Here is a 19080-nt window from a genome sequence, read left to right as displayed (position 1 = left end):
CGGTATGTGGATGCACAGAGCTGTGACTCTGGCGGCCGGGAACGGGTTTGCGCAGTACAGGGGCCGATATGCGCTAGCGGCCGCTCTTCTGTGTATACGTCATTATGGAGGAGGAGATGACAGGTAAGTGTCTGATGCCTATATAGGCTGGACACCTATCTAAGGAAAGCATCACCTTGATCAACTGGACAGGTACAGCTTCCTGTCGCAGTGGTTATGATGATTGGCTGGTTGTTCTGATTACATTACAAACGGAGGACATATAAGCTCCCCTTTACGGATCCATGCTCATTCTGCTTGCACGTCTTCCTTGAGAAAGCTACATAAGTAGTAAAACATGTAGGAAGTTGCAGTGTTCTGATTTTAATCAGCATCAGAGTGAAGTGGTGGTGCAATGATCACCTATATCAGTATTTAAAGGCTGGCACTGTATTCTGCAGATACGCTTGCTGTGAAGCTGTGCAATATGATGAATGTAATACCATTAAGAGTGCAATATGATTTAGTGCATTACTGTGCATTGCAATATTGTGATCAGTGCAATATCGTGGAATAGTGCAATATCGTGTATAGTGCAATACTGTGCAATATTGAGGATAGTGAGACAAATTTGTCCACTTTACAAATAAATATAAACAATAAAATAAAACATCAAAAGGACTCATGACAGGGAATATTGCAACTGCACGTCGGTATTTGCACAATATCATTTGCAATAGTGATGACTGCTATTACATAATTGCACAGTGTTGGTCATACATTTTTAAGGATTAATTTCCCAGTATTTACTGCACCCACTACCACTCTCTTCTGGTTTTAAAATTTTGTCCACACGTGGTGTTCATTATTATTTTGACTATTAAAAGTTAAAGGAGTACTCAAGTGCAAAATAACTTATCCCCTATCCAAAGGATAGGGGATAAGTTATAGATCGCGGGGGGTCGAGCACTGGGACCCCCCAGGATCTCCTGGATGGGGCCGCGGCAGTCTGCCGGAAGTGAAGTTTCGTCCCCAGCAGAAAGCAGCGGCAGACACTCCCTCTCCATGTATCTCTATGGGATTCATGGAGGGGGCGTGTTGGCCGGCGCGCCATTTGGGGACGAAACGCCCCCTTTCCTGTATATTGCCGCGGCCCAGTACCGAAGATCGCGGGGGGCCTCAGCGCTCGGACCCCCCGCGATTTATAACTTATCCCCTATCCGAAGCACTATAGATGTCCTTTAAGTTTGTTTTCAGTCTGACCACAGTGCTCTCAGCTGACACTTCTGTCCGTGTCAGGAACTGTCCAGAGCAGGAGAGGCTTGCTATGGGGATTTGTTATTGGGGATTTGTTGGACAGTTCCTGACATGGACAGAGGTGTCAGCAGAGAACACTGTGGTCAGACAGAAAATAAATTCAAAAAGAAAATAACTTCCTGTGGAGCATATTGCAGCTAAGTACTGGAAGGATTACGATTTTTTAATAGAAGTAATTTACAAATCTGTATAACTTTCTGGCACCAGTTGATTTAAGGATCTTTGAGATTCGAAAATGTATTTGCAGTTAGGCTGCCTCCAGTGGGTGGTTCATTTGCTTTTGGAGGACAGCTACTTTGCATACCTTTTTCCATGGAGCATTGCCTATCTTGTAAGACTCCAAACACCAGTTTTGGCACACTACCCCATCCATCCTACATAAAGGCCTGTAATTAAATAAAACTGGGAAATTCAGTGATGTCTAGAGACAGTCAAAGCAAAGTTAGATTACTGAGTATTAGGTCAAACTCCTACAACACAAACTCCCCTTCAAGTAATCGATGTGCATTGGATAGTACAGGTAGTGTATCCTTTCAAGGTAATGGGTCTTGTTGCAACTGAATGCATGTACAAGTAGAACCATGTGGATATTATCAGTTTAAAAAAAACAAAAAACACCTCGAAAGCAGTGCACAGTTCATAACTGAAAACTTCACCAATCCCTTAGTAATGAAAACTGACATAAGGTGAATTGATGGCATATAACATAATGTGGTTGAATGTAGCCAATGTATTGTCTGGTCTTTATTTTTAAACATAACATAAAACATAAAAAGGTCTGGTGACTCTTTAGGGTGGGTACAGTTTCCCGGTTTTCCTTCCCTGTGAACAACCCCCCCCCCCTTCTGTAAAGAAAATATTTAATTTGATATTTGACAGACTTAGCTGACATAACAATAGCAACATAGACTTTTGAAACTATTGTATTGTATTGCCCCTATGAGATAAGAAAAACGCAAAAAACATCATTATCAGTCTCAGTAACCGTGTCATGAAATGTGTGTATTGGTCACTTATATCATAAAATAACAGTAGATATCAAAATCTAATCTAATAGATAGAACACCAGAGAAGAGAAGATTCCCTGATAGCGGCAGAAGGCAGGTGAAGAGACCTCTGGCCGCCATCTTAGCTCATCAAACCCTCATGGTTGTGCCGTGGGTGGTCTGATAAGCTGTACAAAGCCCCTGTAATGCTTAAGATGCCATGATCAGTATTGATTATGGCATCTGAAGGGTTATTGGCAGGCATCAGTGTGATTGCTGATGTCCATTACCCTTGGGCCCCTGGCTGGGCATCAGGACGTACATTTAGGTCTGTTGTCCTTTAAGGGGTTAATTTTTGCTGATAAAAACAAGCAAACTTTTTTTTTTTTCTTTTACAAATGGGAGCTGGATCCAAAATCTATTTATGTATGTTGATATCCGGCACTTGTTCCTGGGTATATCTGCTACCTCTGCACCCTTTATAGATGCTCTCATTATTCCACTGACACTAATGCTTACCCACACAAAAGACTAATGTGAAAACACACATCTTGCCTATAGTTCATCACACATAAAAAGGTGGCCTAGAATGTACTGGAGATACAACAACATACATCAGCATTCTTGTTGGCAATGATTTTCTGTCCATGTTAATGAGGATCAGTTCCTGACAATCCTTTACTCGGTGACTTACACAAACAGAACCAAAGCTGAAAATCTATTTATCCACAATAAAACATGAGGGAGTAAATGACTCCAGTCAGTGCCATGGTCTCATTGGCATGCAATGTGTTAAATTCCATCAGCTGTGATACTGCTATGGGTATAATGAGATATTAATGAGCTTTGAATGTATCTCTGGCTGCAGCTTTGGTTACCCATAAAATAAGAAATCAACACAATCCTCATCATATCCATTTTACATAGGGCACGGCAGAAAAACGTCCAAATCCCAGTTTGTGCTGGAGGGAAATTTATCTATTTCACTTTATTTTTGCTAATTATTTTCGGTATGGCCATGACAACATAGTCAGGAGTTCAGCAGTCATAGCAACTGAATGTCCATCCAGTAGTGAAGGTAAAATAGTACAATTTCTTTACATTAAACATATCTTCCAGCTTTACTTGTCCCAGGTATATGGGTATTATTGGTAATATGAGTCTTTGTATACTGGTTGTTCAGGAACAGTATGGTGGTAATATGTATGATAAAATCTGCTCCTTGTATAATGGTGTTATTTGGTAATTGAGTAACTATTACTTAAAAGGGGTACTCCGCTGCCCCAACATTCGAAATGTTTTGAGCGGGGGGGGGGGGGGGGGGGTTGTCATGATGTCATAGCCACGCCCCCTCAATGCAAGACTATGGGAGGGTTCTAAACGAACGCCAGGTGCTGCACAGAGATCGCGGGATAGGGGATAAGATGTCTAGGGGCGGAGCACCCCTTTAAAAGTATATGGTCTTTCTTATCACACGCAGACTTGTCTAATAGCTATGTTGTCTTGGATATATATATATATGATATACTGTATATGTTTATTTTTTACATGACCCAATCCTGCCTTTATCTTAGCCTAGGGGGTGATACCTATGAATGCAGCATTGCATTTTTCTAATGAACTTACTCAACCTAAGGCTACATAAGCGCGGGCTTGGAATCATAGACTATGTAGCCAATACAAAATTCCAACAGGTTTTATTTATACATTGGGATACACAGTCCATAGATTTGGTTAAAAAAATGGCACAAACACAATTTTGCTTATATTATGTATAACTTTATATACCCCAGCAATGTCGGTGTAGTGCAAGATGGGATGAGGAGAAAACCCATGTCCACTATTTGCCCTGGGGCCTTTGAGATTCTAGATACCCTTCTGAGTAGATGACCACATCTATATATATATATATATATATATATATATATATATATGTATATATATATATATATTTACCAACCATGATATCACAATGGGTAACATTGTCACTGTGCGATTGGGACCTCATGTCCTCAAGCACATTATGGCTCTGTACAAGTTTCATACAAAGAGCTATATGGGGGCTCTAAGGTACCTCTAGTAGCGTACTTGATCACCTAGGCTCAATGCATCACACTACCACTCAGCCTATCGCCAGCCGAGCAGAGACATCGCTGTGGCTAGGAATTTCTGACCAGCAATGATGCGCTTACCACAGGCGGACCACAAAGAAGGTGGCGACACAGGAGCTGAGCGAGATACTGGGACATGGGAGGAGCAAAGGCAGGTGAGTCCTCTTTATTGTTTTTATTTTCTTGCAGTCTGGGCATTTTGGAAAAAACTGTTTACGTGAGATATCTCCTTTAACCTTTCTAATATATTACATAAAAAATCCACTCCTTTTAAGCGAAATAATACTTAAAAAGACCACTAGGGGTCCCCATACCACGCATACCAACATAACCCTGTCCGGCCTGCAGCATCATCTTAGTCAGAGCTGAAGCACAGACTGGGGAAAAGTTCAGGAAGTGAGGGTGGGATTAGCACTTCTCTGTGCTCACTCCTGTCCTGTCAATCAGACTGTCACATGAAAACAGAGAGGAGAGGGGTACAGAGCTGCTTGTAGTAATTGGATGACGAGAGACATGCACAGCAGACTCAGGGAGGAATGCATGGTAAGTGAGGGCAGGCTCAGTACTTGCCACAGGTATGCCACTTCCTGAGCAGTGGATGTCAGAAAGAGTGAGCAGCAGAACAAAGGGATTTGTGAACTACATACAGAAGCTAGATACATAAAAGACATGCAAAGCATCTGCATGACCTAGTAAGTGACATATATAGGCATTATGACAGGTATGCTTTAACATCATACAGACATTTCTGAGCATTTGACAGTATACCAATGCACTCTACAACTGGGTCTAGGGATTTGCTATACAGCTGGGACCTTTAGATAAAATGTCCTCCAAGAAGTCAATTTCCATAAATGCATTGGGTGTCCATGAGAAAAATCTCACTGCAGTTTTTAAATGAATATGACTGTGATAGTACATGCATTTATTCACTCGTGATTACCCATGACCCAACATAGGAAGCACTATGGAAATTGACACAAAATGTTATCAATGTTTTATCAATGTGTTTTATAGTGATTTACCGTATTTATCGGGGTATACCACGCACCGGCCTATAACACGCACCCTCATTTTACCAAGGATATTTGGGTAAAAAAAGTTTTTTACCCAAATATCCATGATAAAATGAGGGTGCGTGTGTGCGCGTGTATACCCCGATATACCCCCAGGAAAGGCAGGGGGAGAGAGGCCGTCGCTGCCCGTTTCTCTCCCCCTGCCTTTCCTGGGGTCTAGAGCGCTACTGTCGGCCCTTTTCACCCCCTGGTTATCGGCGCCGCTGCCCGTTCTGTCCCCCTGACTATCGGTGCCGGCGCCGATAGCCAGGGGGAGAGAAGCGGCGCCGACAGCCAGGGGGAGAGAAGGGGCAGGTGCACCCATTGCCGGCGCCGCTGCCCCGTTGCCTCCCCCCATCCCCGGTGGCATAATTACCTGAGTCGGGTCCGCGCTGCTCCAGGCCTCCGTCGTGCGTCCCCAGCGTCGTTGCTATGCACGGCGCGGCGCTCTGACGTCATGCGCCGTGCCGTTCAGCGCATAGCAATGACGCCGGGGACGCACGACGGAGGCCTGGAGCAGCGCGGACCCGACTCAGGTAATTATGCCACCGGGGATGGGGGGAGGCAACGGGGCAGCGGCGCCGGCAATGGGTGCCGCTGCCCCTTCTCTCCCCCTGGCTGTCGTTGCCGCTTCTCTCTCCCTGGCTATCGGCGCCGGCACCGATAGTCAGGGGGACAGAACGGGCAGCGGCGCCGATAACCAGGGGGTAAAAAGGGCCGACAGCAGCGCTCTAGACCCCAGGAAAGCCAGGGGGAGAGAAGCGGGCAGCGACGGCCTCTCTCCCCCTGCCTTTCCTGGGGGTGTATCGGTGTATAACACGCACACAGACTTTAGGCTAAAAATTTTAGCCTAAAAAGTGCGTGTTATACGCCGATAAATACGGTATATTTATCAAGCATTTATGCAATTACTGAGGCAGCTAAGTTAACTTATGATTCTTTTGCAGTTTCCCCAGTTGATCCACTTATGAATATTAAGTCAATTCAGAAGCTGATCTACTCCAGATAACACTCCAGGTGGTATACCGTTGGCTGTCCGGGCATGCTGGGAGTTGTAGTTTTGCAACATCTGAAGGTCCGCTGGTTGAAGACCACTGGTATTATAGGAGGTTATACTCATGTGTCCCCGCCGCTCCGGACCCGTCACCGCTCGTCACCGCTGCCCTGGATGTCGCTCCATCGCTGTCGCCGTGTCCCCGGGGTGTCCCCGTCGCTCCGGAACGTCTCTGCTGCCCGGTATCCTCGCTCTCCGTCGCCGCCATCACGTCGCTACGCACGCCGCTCCTATTGGATGACGGGGCGGCGTGCACGACGACGTGATGACGACGAAGGAGAGCGCCGGCCATGCAGGGGATCTCGGCAAGGAGCAGACACCGAGGAGGCAGGTAAGGTCCCTTCCGGTGCAGCCGGGTTAGTGTCACTTTCGCTTCAGACGCGACGGTCAGCTTTGATCGCCGCATCTGAAGGGTTAATACAGGGCATCACCACGATCGGTGATGTCCTGTATTAGCCGCGGGTCCCGGCCGTTGATGGCCGCAGGGACCGCCGCGATAGGGGTGTATTCACCGTATAAGAAGCACCAACTTTTCACCCCCAGTTTTGGGGAAGAAAAAGTGCGTCTTATACGGCGAAAAATACGGTATATGCAATACAGAACATATATATATTGATCAAACATAACATAACCTCCTTCCTGACTAACTTTATTTCCTTCTTCCTTCCAAAACCAATAAGGTTTTTATTTTTTTCACCAACAAAATAGCTAAATTGTATGATGGCTTATATTTTGCCTGTGAACACAAAGATATATGTGAATGGTACAGTTTCAGCCACAAGGAGCTTTTTATCAGAAGGCCTCTTAGATACAGATGGGATATCAATCATCCCGTCAGGTTATCAAATTCTGCAAATAAATCAGTTTTCCCCACTTGTGTCACCAGTGAGGGCCGCAGACAGAACTCGACGTCCTTAATAAGGCTGGAACAATCCTGAAAATCTAGGGCAGGCGATTTATAAGCTGCTGCCTGCTTTGGTGAGACGTCCCTAGTTTCTGACACATCCGGATCCGTTTGCCTCTCATTCTAAGTGTAAAGTAAGCAGCGACAGCACCGTGACTTCCTGTCTATGTGCGTAAAGATAGACAGCTTCCCCTGAAATCGCAGCTCCTCTAATCATTACTTTGGGCTTTGTTCCATTTAAAGATGGGGTCCTTCCTTTCTTCACAGTTCCTGTGCATGGCTGCCTGACTGCTGTACTTCTTCCAGGCCTTATCTCCTATTTGATATGCTAATAGGTTTATGTACGGTAGGGATAGGATGATAGACTATGTGGGTTCTAGCTTTTTTTCTTTTAAATAACATGGAATTTAATAAAACTGCATTTTTTTTTTTAGCTCTCTGGATACATTATAAAACATTTCTGGTTTTATAACTAGAATGCCCCTAAAACCTCAGAGACTAGGTATGAAATGAGAATGGCTAGGTGTTTAATATTTGTATAATCTGCCTTATATTAGAGCATTTATAATAAGACAAATCATATATATATATATATATATATACACACACAAGAAGCAAATTCCCATAGCAAACTTCTTTTGCTCCGGACAGTTCCTGACATGGACAGAGGTGTCAGCAGAGAGCACTGTGGTCGGACAAAAAAGAACAACTCTTCAACTTTCTCTATAGTATACAGCAGCTGATAAGTGATGGAGGGATTAAGATTTTTTTTTAATAGAAGTAATTTACAAATCTGTTTAACTTTCTGGCACCAGTTGATTTACATTTTTTTTTTCCAGTGGAGTACCCCTTTAAAGTTCAGGAAACCACTTGAGAAAAGTTAAAAAGCAACTCAGACTCTATGGCCACCCAAAAAAAAAATGTATTCAAGGGGGCAGGAAATAGGCAATAAGCAGCAATCTGTACAGTAATAAAAAAAATTATCTTTCGATTTTTCTAGCAGTGTTTGTTGTTACCCTACTGTTAGTTCCTGAGAGTAGCTCTATTTGTAGAGTCACAAGCACAGACATACCTCTCAGCATCCCTCTGTGGCCTTGGGTCCCCTATAGTAGCTCTGCAATGTTTAATGAATCTATCAGCTCTGCTGTATGTCATGCTCAGGGCTGCAGACATGGGCTGACTGATAAGGAGATAAAACAGAAGATACCTCTCTCTTAACTAATGGCTGTATATAAAGTTATGAAATTATGGTTTTACAGCTTGTGTTGTAGAGGCTGTGCTGCAGCATGCATGCCTCCTTCCTCCTCCATCCTTGCTTTCTTGGCTTTCAGCCATGTATATTAATCATGTAGGGCAGAGAAGGGTGGGGGAGGTAAGAGGTATGCATGCTATCTCAGCATCACCACTGCCTCTAAAGGACTTAAGCAGCAGAGGAAAGAAATGCAGAGATGGCGCAATGTAGTGCAGTTAATCCTTATTAATAGGGGCAGACAGCTGTCCAAAAACAGAATATTGCTCACCTATGGGTGTTGTGCAGGCAGGTAAAACACTGGCGATCGCATGTAGTAAGTAGCTGGAAGCGATGTTCAGTATCGGGAGGCAGCCGGCTGTCGGTCCCGCTATGCAAGCGGTGTGGATACAGGAGAAAGCAGTTGGTTCCGTGAGCCCCTGGCAAGGTTCCCACAGAACTCCGGCAGATAAATCCGATAGCGGCTAGGAGGCACCCACCCAAGTATAGTGCAAAAAAGTAGGCTTTATTAATCCATAAAACATGCAGTGTGAACAGGACAACGCGTTTCAAAGGTTTTCCTTCTTCTTCAGGTCCTTTCATAGAAAGGACCTGAAGAAGAAGAAAAACCTTTGAAACGCATTGTCCTGTTCACACTGCATGTTTTATCGATTAATAAAGCCTGCTTTTTTGCACTATACTTTGGTGGGCGCCTCCTAGCCGAAATCGGATTTTTCTGCCGGAGTTCTGCGGGAACCTTGCCAGGGGCTCACGGAACCAACTGCTTTCTCCTCTAAAGGACTTAAAAGAAACATGATTTTCAGTTATTTGCCCATTTCTGCAGCTCTGAGCATGATACAGAGCTGACAGATTTCCTGTAACAAACTTATACTGCAAAGTGTTCTCACACTATTTAGCACTAATAATCAGAACATTATCAGGACATTTATTATAAGTGCAACTTGCTGCACAAGTGTTTGCTTTTCCCAGTTGCTGTGCAAAATTTATAATATTGCATACAATACTTTAATACAATTAAATACATTTGCTCAAAGGACAGAAAGTGCCTCAATATGTAAAGAAGGGTGAAAAGCTCACACACATTCCTACTCCCACTGGTCACTGGACCATATTTGCACAAAAATCTTTTTTTGCTCATATGATAAATTCTGTGCACCCACCAATGCATCTGCTACCACGCCCCCCTGGAAGCGCACATGAAAAATGATGACACCAGCAAAAACAAGATAAAAATAGCACAAACATAGATGATAATTTTGGCGCAAGTCAATTTCCAAATTAAAACACCCAGCACGCCAGTTGATAAATTCCCCCCAATATATTATTTTCAGATCTGCTACCTAGCTAACTGGTTCTCCACATGTGTCTAATGGTTTTACCATTGTCAGCTATAGGAAGCTTTGCATGGGGATAAATAGTATTTATTCGGTAATATTGGCTTAGCAGAGAGCATGATTTCGTGCTTACATTATCTCCAGTGTATATATCTGAAGTATATACTTTCAGTTAAATTATCTCACTTATGTGAGGAACAGAGCGAGCATGAGTCATTCAACATACACTGTAATTTCTTAACTTATTCAATGCCAGTAGGCTGGTAGTGCCACACAGTGACTGGATCTCATCATCATAACAGTAATTAACTCTGATGAAAGGCTTTGCCTCTGAACAGCCAAGTTCACTGCCAAATCCACTGAGATGAATTCACAGCTAAGGATGTCTATAGAATACAAATATGTTAGACAACAAAGTATAGGAAGCTCTCCACAATTAAAGAGCTATACTTAATATCTCCTGATATCAAGCACTTACTAGCTAGCAGGGGCATAACTGTAGGGGATGTAGAGGATATATATGGTCTCACTTTCCAGTATGAGGAGACCTGAACTATAAATGAAATAGCAAATATTTGGGGGCCTTGCTACAGATTTTGCTTGGGGGCAAGCATCTTCAATGTATGCCTTTGCTGGCTAGCTTGCTGCTTCATTTAGGATATAGATGGCCCTATCTGTGGCTGTAAATTTTACATAGCAAATCTAGTCACCCATTTACCCAAATATGCCACCTGTTCTGAAAGCCTGTTACACCTAATGGGCCTGTTTGGTGTTAGTAAGACCATATATTGCAGGTAATATAAGTGAGCATCTCTCCTGCTACTGTTTGTATGTTTTTATTCAAAAGCCATGCATTCATATGAAATACACTGCTCAAAAACAATGAAGGGAACACTAAGATAACACATCCTAGATCTGAATGAATGAACTAATCGTATGAAATACTTTCCTCTTTACATAGTTGAATGTGCTGACAACAACATCACTCAAAAATTATCAATGGAAATCAAATTTATCAACCCATGGAGGTCTGGATATGGAGTCACACTCAAAATCAAAGTGGAAAACCACACAACAGGCTGATCCAACTTCATGTAATGTCTTTAAAACAAGTCAAAATGAGGCTCAGTAGTGTGTGTGGCCTCCACGTGCCCGTATGACCTCCCTACAATGCTTTTGTATGCTCCTGATGAGGTGGCGGATGGTCTCCTGAGGGATCTCCTCCCAGACCTGGACTAAAGCATCCGCCAACTCCTGGACAGTCTGTGGTGCAACGTGCCATTGGTGGATGGAGCGAGACATGATGTCCCAGATGTGCTCAATAGGATTCAGGTCTGGGGAACGGGCAGGCCAGTCCATAGCATCAGTGCCTTCCTCTTGCAGGAACTGCTGACAAACTCCAGCCACATGAGGTCTAGCATTGTCTTGCATTAGGAGAAACCCAGGGCCAACCGTACCAGCATATGGTCTCACAAGGGGTCTGAGGATCTCATCTCGGTACCTAATGGCAGTCAGGCTACCTGTGGCAAGCACATGGAGGGCTGTGCGGCCCCCCCAAAAAACGCCATCCCACAGCATTACTGACCCACCGCCAAACCGGTCATGTTGGAGGATGTTGCAGGCAGCAGAACATTCTCCAAGGTGTCTCCAGACTCTGTCACGTCTGTCACATATGGTCAGTGTGAACCTGCTTTCATCTGTGAAGAGCACAGGGTACCAGTGGTGAATTTGCCAATCTTGGTGTTCTCTGACAAATGCCAAACATCCTGCACGGTGTTGGGCTGTAAGCACAATTCCCACCTGTGGATGTCGGGCCCTCATAGCCCCCTCATGGAATCTGTTTCTGACCAAATGAGTGGACACATGCACATTTGTGGCCTGCTGGAGGTCATTTTGCAGGGCTCTGGCAGTGCTCCTCCTCCTTTCACAAAGGCAGAGGTAGAGGCCCTGCTGCTGGGTTGTTGCCCTCCTACGGCCTCCTCCACGTCTCCTTATGTACTGGCCTGCCTCCTGGTAGCGCCTCCATGCTCTGGAAACTATGCTGACAGACACAGCACAAATTCTTGCCACAGCTCACATGGACGTGCAATCCTGGATGAGCTGCACTACCTGAGCCCCTTAGTTGGGTTGTAGACTCAGTCTCATGCTACCACAAGAGTGAAAGCACCGCCAGCATTCAAAAGTGACCAAAATATCAGCCAGGAAGCCTAGGAACTGAGAAGTGGTCTGTGGTCACCACCTGCAGAACCACTCTTTTATTGGCGGTGTCTTGCTAATTGCCACCTGTTGTCTGTTTCATTATGAATCATGTATATTAGATTTAATACCTTTATATTTCATAAATATTTATTTATTCAATTTCTGTAGACAGGAAATAGCAACCAATCAGATTGCTTTTTTTTTATTTTTAACAAATACAAGGCCTCTGAAAAATAAAAAAAAGCAATCTGATTGGTTGCTATGGGCAACTGGTAAACTTTTCCTCTGCACATTTTTGATAAATCTTCCCCTATATGTGCAAAGCTGACTTGGAAGTAAAGACATGGACAAAATTGTTGGTACCCTTCCATCAAAGACAGTAAAACCCACAATGCTCCCTGAATTAACCTGAAACTGACAAAAGTAATACGGAATAAATATTTGCTGAAAATAGCTTTTTAATTGTGGTTCAACAGAATCATAAAAAAATAACTTTTTATTGAAAATGGCCTGGACTAAAATGATATTACCCTGGACTTAATATTTTGTTGTGCAACTTTTTGCAGTTAAGTGATTTCTGTACTCCTCAATAAGGGTACGTTCACACGGGCAGATTTATTTGCAGGTTTCCCAATTTCCGCAGTGTAAATTCTGCCGCAGAAAATCTGCTGCTGACAGCCGAGAAGAGCCCGCCCTCTTTCAAATACGCAGCGGCAAATAAATACGCGAGTGTGAACATACCCTAAGACTTCTGCACTTGTCTATAGGTATCTTGGCCCACTTCTTATAAGATACTACTCCAGCGGTCTCAGGTTTGAAGGTGTCTTCTCCAGACTGCATGTTTCCTTCTACAGGTGTTTAATAGGACTCAGATCAGGGCTCATTGAAGGCCACTTCAGAATAGTACAATATTTTGCTCTTAGCCATTCTTTGGTGTTTTTAGTTGTGTGTGTTTTGGGTCATTATCCTATTAGAGTAGTCATGACCTGCAACAGACATTGGGCAGTACATTTGGTTCCAGAATGGTTTGAGAGTCTGGAGACACCCAATGCCAGAGGCAGCAAAACATAACATAGTCTGCGTCATGCTTCACACTAGGGTACAGTGTTCTTATCTTCATTTTTGCGCCTGCGAACATAGAGGGAGATTTAGCAAAACCTGCCCAGAGGAAAAGTTGCCGAGTTGCCCATAGAAACCTATTAGATCACTTCTTTCATTTTTCAGAGGCCTTTTCAAAAATAAAGGAAGAGATCTGATTGGTTGTTATGGGCAACTCAGCAACTTGTCTTCTGGACAGGTTTTGATAAATCTTCCCCATAGAGCTGATGTGACTTGCCAAAAACCTTAAGTCTCGTCTCATCTGTCTCCCCGAAGCTTTAAGGCTTTTCCTTTGGACAGATCAGACAAAACTGGAGCTTTTAGGAGAAAAACATTGGAATATTCTTAAGTGGCCTTCTACTGTATTTCCCCTGATTGCATGCTTTAGAAACTTCTACCGATGTTCAGTTTGGAGAAGACACCTTGACACCTGACACAGCTGAAGCAATATCTTATGAGGGGTGGCCAAGATACCTGGAGACAAGTGCAGAAGTCTCATTGAAAGTTACAGAAATTGCTGGATTGCAGTGACTGCCTGAAAAGGTTGTGCAACAAAATATTAAAGGGGTACTCCAGCCCTGAAACATCTTATCCCCTATCCAAAGGATAGGGGATAAGATGACTCACCGCGGGGGTCCCACGGCTGGGGACCCCCACAATCTTATATTCGCCACCCACCTGTGTGAGCTGCACACCGCGGTGCCAGCTCACAAACATAGACTTGCATAGCAGGGGCTGGGGGTGACGTCACACGGGGGCGGAGTCGTGATATCACGATACTCCGGACCCGTGGTCGCCACCCGGTTGTTTGTGAGCTGGCACTGCGGCGTGCAGCTCAAACAGATGGGTGGCGAATACAAGATTGCGGGGGTCCCCAGCGGCGGGTGAGACATCTTATCCCCTATCCTTTGGATAGGGGATAAGATATCTCAGAGCCAAAGTACCCCCTTAAATTCAGGGACCATAATTTGTGTCTGGCCAGTTTCATTATTTTGTTTTTCCCAATGATTCTGTTGAACCACAATTCAAAAGCAATGTGTGATTTGTATTAGAGAATTTTTAGTACATTTTTATTTATTCTTACTTTTGACAATTTCAATTTATTTCAAGAAGTATTGTGGGTTTTTCTGTCTCTAACGGAAGAGTGCAAAAAATGTGTCCATGTCTTGATATGGGCCTCTATATTGGCCAATAATAGATAAGTGCATCAATAGGTGATTTCCAAACATACTACCAGTTACTTGTAGTATGTTAAGTTTACACCTATATATACCCTAATGTCGGGCTAATATAGAGGCCCGTAGATCTTTTAACTCTAAGTCAGCTCTGCAAGTATAGTATTTCCATAGTAAAGCTATAATAAATCTGCTCTATATCTTTGCTGTAGTAAAGGCACTTTTGCAAAGCAGAGTATATAAAGAAATTCCAGCTCATTTAAATATTTGATGAGCCTGCTTATCTCTAAACCATAGGTGGTTTCCTATTAAACACTAGGCTATGTAGCTCTCCCCTAGAACTACTTTGCATATTTTTCCCAGTGGAGCACTGCATGACCTATAAGACTCCACATGGCGGTTTGTTACTCTTCACAAGAAGAAACATTACCCCCTCAGTCCAACTATTAAAAATAATAACACTTATTTTATCAAAGGATTATTTATCAAAGGATTTAGACAGTTTTTTCCCATCTAAAAATTGTCGCACAGAAAGTCACAGTCTAAATACGTGCAACTTTTTCGCGACTTTTTTTTTTTATTTTCAGTACATGATGCATTCCAGGCAATTTTAGATGGAAAAATGCATTGGTGCTGTATTTATCAATTGCGACTTTTTGTCCAAAATTTGCTGAAATGTCAGACCATGCTGGAGCAGGTTTAAATACAGTCTAAACCATAGATCCCAAAGTCTGTGCACCGAATTTATCAAGAGCCGTGCGACTTTTGATAAATTAGGCGCACAATAGACCAGCCTAATGCTCTGTAGTTTGGTCTATATTGATGCGGGACATAGACAACTTTGATAAATTGCACCCCCCCCCCCCCCCCAGTGTGTCATGTCATTTACTTCCCATATTTATGGTTCTTCGGTTTTGCTTTTTTCCCTGGTGTCCTACTCAAGAATGTCATATTTTTAAGCCCTACATGTCACAGTTGCCTGGACCACAGTATCTCATAGGCCCTATCAGCCTATGAGCCAAGCTCCAAACTTGCCCTATAAATAAGGTTTGCTGAATCCTATGGAGAGCGAGCGCATCAATAATGCATCAATACTTATGCATAGTTCCTGACTCCTAAAATCAGTGCCTACTATTTCTATTCTATGCTGGTCAGTCTTTTGAAAGCAAAAACTTGGCGTGAAAGTTTACCGGACATGGTGGCAGAGCCATGTTGCCTGGACCCACAGCAGTTTTATGTCAGTGTCTATACTATATAAATCGCTTCCAATAGCAATCTGGGAACTGAAATAGAATGGGTGTTTCACATTTTATTGCTGTTTCAATTACAATCACTATAGTTTTTGTTTTTTTTAAGTACCAGTACAGCAGAGCACATTTTATAGTTTTTAGAAGGCTAAGATTTAACGGGCGAATCTCTATGGCAGTCAGTGCAGCCTGTATTTGTGATGCATATTTAATGTAGCATATTAGGAGAAAGCAGAAGGAAAGAAGGGGGTGCATGTGATCCAATTTCTGCAACTACTAACAGGCTGTCTGCAAGCCTCCCCTTAACAATGTGCACTTGCTCTCACTCGCTGGAGTATTGATTTCCTGCTACCCGCCTCAGACCCGGCTGCAGTTTAAGCCTTGTGTCCTCCACGTGACGCTGAGCAGAATCAGATTTTCCTTTTAGTCAGTTCGATCAAATTTTCCTTCCTAGAGCTTAGAAGGCACACTTGGGACCTTGTAGTAATTGCCTCCCAACGCTGAACTGCTGATACCTTTATTGGATTGGCGTACTGTTTCAGAGGCCTGTGTTTAACGTGCAGTGAGCCACAGCAATGCAAACACCTCTAGTGTTTAAACAAGCATCCATTAGGGCCAGGAAACAAGGCTGTGCCAGGCTATTATGTGATCTTTTACCATTTTAACCCCTTCTAAGAGAAGATGGCTATTAGGGTTTCTAGGCACAGGTGTGTTACATGACAAATGTCATTCTGTCTTTAGCTTTATTTAAAAGAACAAGTGTGCCCTGTTCTACTTCTCATTTACCAGTAATTATGTCACTTTTTACTGCCTTAGCCCCTGCCAGCATTTACAGATATTGATATGGCTGACAATAGCTGTTGTCATATAATAGAGAAAATGTTATCCACTTCCAAATTTACCATTTAATAAAGTATGAAAAAATGACTATGAAATTCTTAAAGTGTAACTGTCTTTAAACTACTATGCGTAAATCAATAAGAAACTCTGTAATATATCCTATCAGAGAAATATGCTTTCTCCTGCACTTAGAAATTTGTCTTTAGCATGTTTTCAGCTGCATTGAGATCAGGTTACACTGACCATAGAAATCTATGGAGAAGGAAGAGATGAGAAGATATGCATGATGAGAAGAGGAAGTGCAGGGATAGACACAGACTTACTGTCTCACAAAACGTGCAGGATTAGACTGCTCAGTACTGCTCTATAAGCTGCTACAACCTCTGGAGGTTCACTATAAAGATGTAGGGAGGACTGATCCCTTGTTTTTTGTATGTATGTATGTTGCATATAGAAAACATCACACAGGCTAGTGTGCATCCAATCTGCATCAGAGCTCAGGGAAAACAGACACAGAAATGGGTCCAAGGGGAAAAATGCCATATGTGAGTAATATAAAGTCCAAAAATAGTGCTACACTTCTTGTTCACACACAGGACAGCTTTTCCTGAAATGAAAGATAAACTTTAAAGGGAAACTGACACGCAGTTTACCCGCACTAAACCCAATACACAGGGTAATAGTGCAAGTAAACCGAATGAAAATGATGTATAACTTACCCGGATCGGTGCAGTCTTTCCAGAGATACAGGGTGCATTAGCCTCTGTTGCTAATAAGTAAATGCCGTCATTTACACAACGAAGGCAGGACCTGGCATATCAAGTATCCCTGCCTCCTTCCCCTTTACGCCCACCCACTTTGTGCTCACATGGGTGAAGGAATCCATGAATATTCACAAGGTGGGCAGGCATATGGGAGCAGAAGTTACAAAGGCTGGGATGCTGGGTGTGGCGGGTCCCACCTCTGTTGCGCAAAGCACAACATTTACATTAGCTATTGCACTGGTAGTAGAAGTTTAACCACTAAAGGTGTGGCTGCACATGGGTTGTTTTTTTGTTTAGTTTTTTTAACATATACTTTTATAGAATTTTTTAAGCAGAAGTATAAACATAGAAGAACATAAACAATGCGCTAGGCACAGCCCCAACATAGTCAACAAAGAAAACGAAAACAGAGTCCATCTTCTACTAACCTATGACTGAAAGGCTCACCCAAAATAGAGGAACATCTCCCTTTACTCTCAGAGTAGAGGTCAATTTCAAAATGGATAAAAGTCGGCAACAAACATAGTATACTACGCAAATGTGATGTTCCCAGGCAGTACCTTGTTTGCCACATGGTGGTTTTAGGGGTATAGTTAAATTTCTACTACCAGTGCTTATTCATTACAATAAAGTATGTATTTTAGCTGACGCCTCTTTACTGGATCATATTCTTTTTTGGATTTTCACCACATCAGCCTCTGTGAAAGTTGAATCCGTGCGTTATGGAAGTGTTTGGCTGGAACAGGTGAGCTGGTTTCTCTGTTATTCAGTACAATAGTGGCAAGTTAGATTGTATAGCAGGTGTCTTCGCAAGGGTTCCTGTGACAGACAGACAATCTTCTTTATAATAGTACCAAGTATATTACTTTTATAACACTATTGGCAATGGCATACAGTTCTACACTCACTTCCCCTATTGCCAGTAAGTCAGATGCAAGCTCTAAATCTGTAGTTATTCATGTGTCCCTGTTTCTACATCAGAGCACTGCATTAATAATACGTCTGTGCCAGTAGTTAATGACTGACCGCTTCTACAAGAAAGCTATGTTTTAGCTGAAGTCTGAATCGGGATACAATAATGTGGTTAGTTATAATTACACAGCTGCTTCAGCATGTCCGGTACAGCTAGGAGAGGAAGTCTCTCGTATAGCAGAAGGAACTTAAGTGGCAACCTAGACAATAGAATGGCAAAATAAGGTCTGCGGGAAGGCTTACTCCTCAAAATGACTCCTAAGTATCACAGAGGGTAAAAGTATTAGGCCAGATTTACACGTTAGGAAAATGGCAGACATTCCACACATTTGCCCGATCCAGCAGGCGCTAGGAACGCTTGGAAATGGGCCGTCTTGTAGACAGCAATGCATTTCCTTCAGGACTTGTCTATTCTTTCTGCGGGCCCAAGCATCAGAATTTCTGCGGCAGAAACATATGGCACAGAAATTCTGCTGTGTGAACAGTGTAGCAGAATCCCATTGAAACCAAAGGGTATTTGCAGCAGCGGAATGCTCATGCGGAATATTCTTAGACATTCTGCCGAGCATAGCCTTGGTGTAATTTAGATGTTACTGGAGCATGTACAGCCCAACATTACCACAGTAAAATCGGGCCAGACTATGTTACCAATACGGCATCTAATTGGGGAACTACTGTCATGGCTGTAAATGTTGGCACCCCTGAAATTTTTCAAGAAAATTAAGTATTTCTCACAGGAAAGGATTGCAGTAACACATGTTTTTTTCTATACACATGTTTATTCCCTTTGTGCGTA

At 43.1% G+C, this 19080-nt stretch overlaps 1 protein-coding gene across 2 annotated transcripts in view; it reads right to left on the bottom strand.

The window, feature by feature from the left end:
• Positions 1 to 19080, bottom strand: part of MAML3 (mastermind like transcriptional coactivator 3) — a 390381-nt gene that overhangs the window by 163687 nt on the left and 207614 nt on the right. The window lies entirely within an intron of this gene.

Source organism: Hyla sarda, chromosome 1, assembly GCF_029499605.1.
Source record: "Hyla sarda isolate aHylSar1 chromosome 1, aHylSar1.hap1, whole genome shotgun sequence".
NCBI classification, from domain to species: Eukaryota; Metazoa; Chordata; class Amphibia; order Anura; family Hylidae; genus Hyla; species Hyla sarda.
Note: the sequence above shows the minus strand (reverse complement) of the source record. Positions and strands in the feature narration are given on the sequence as shown.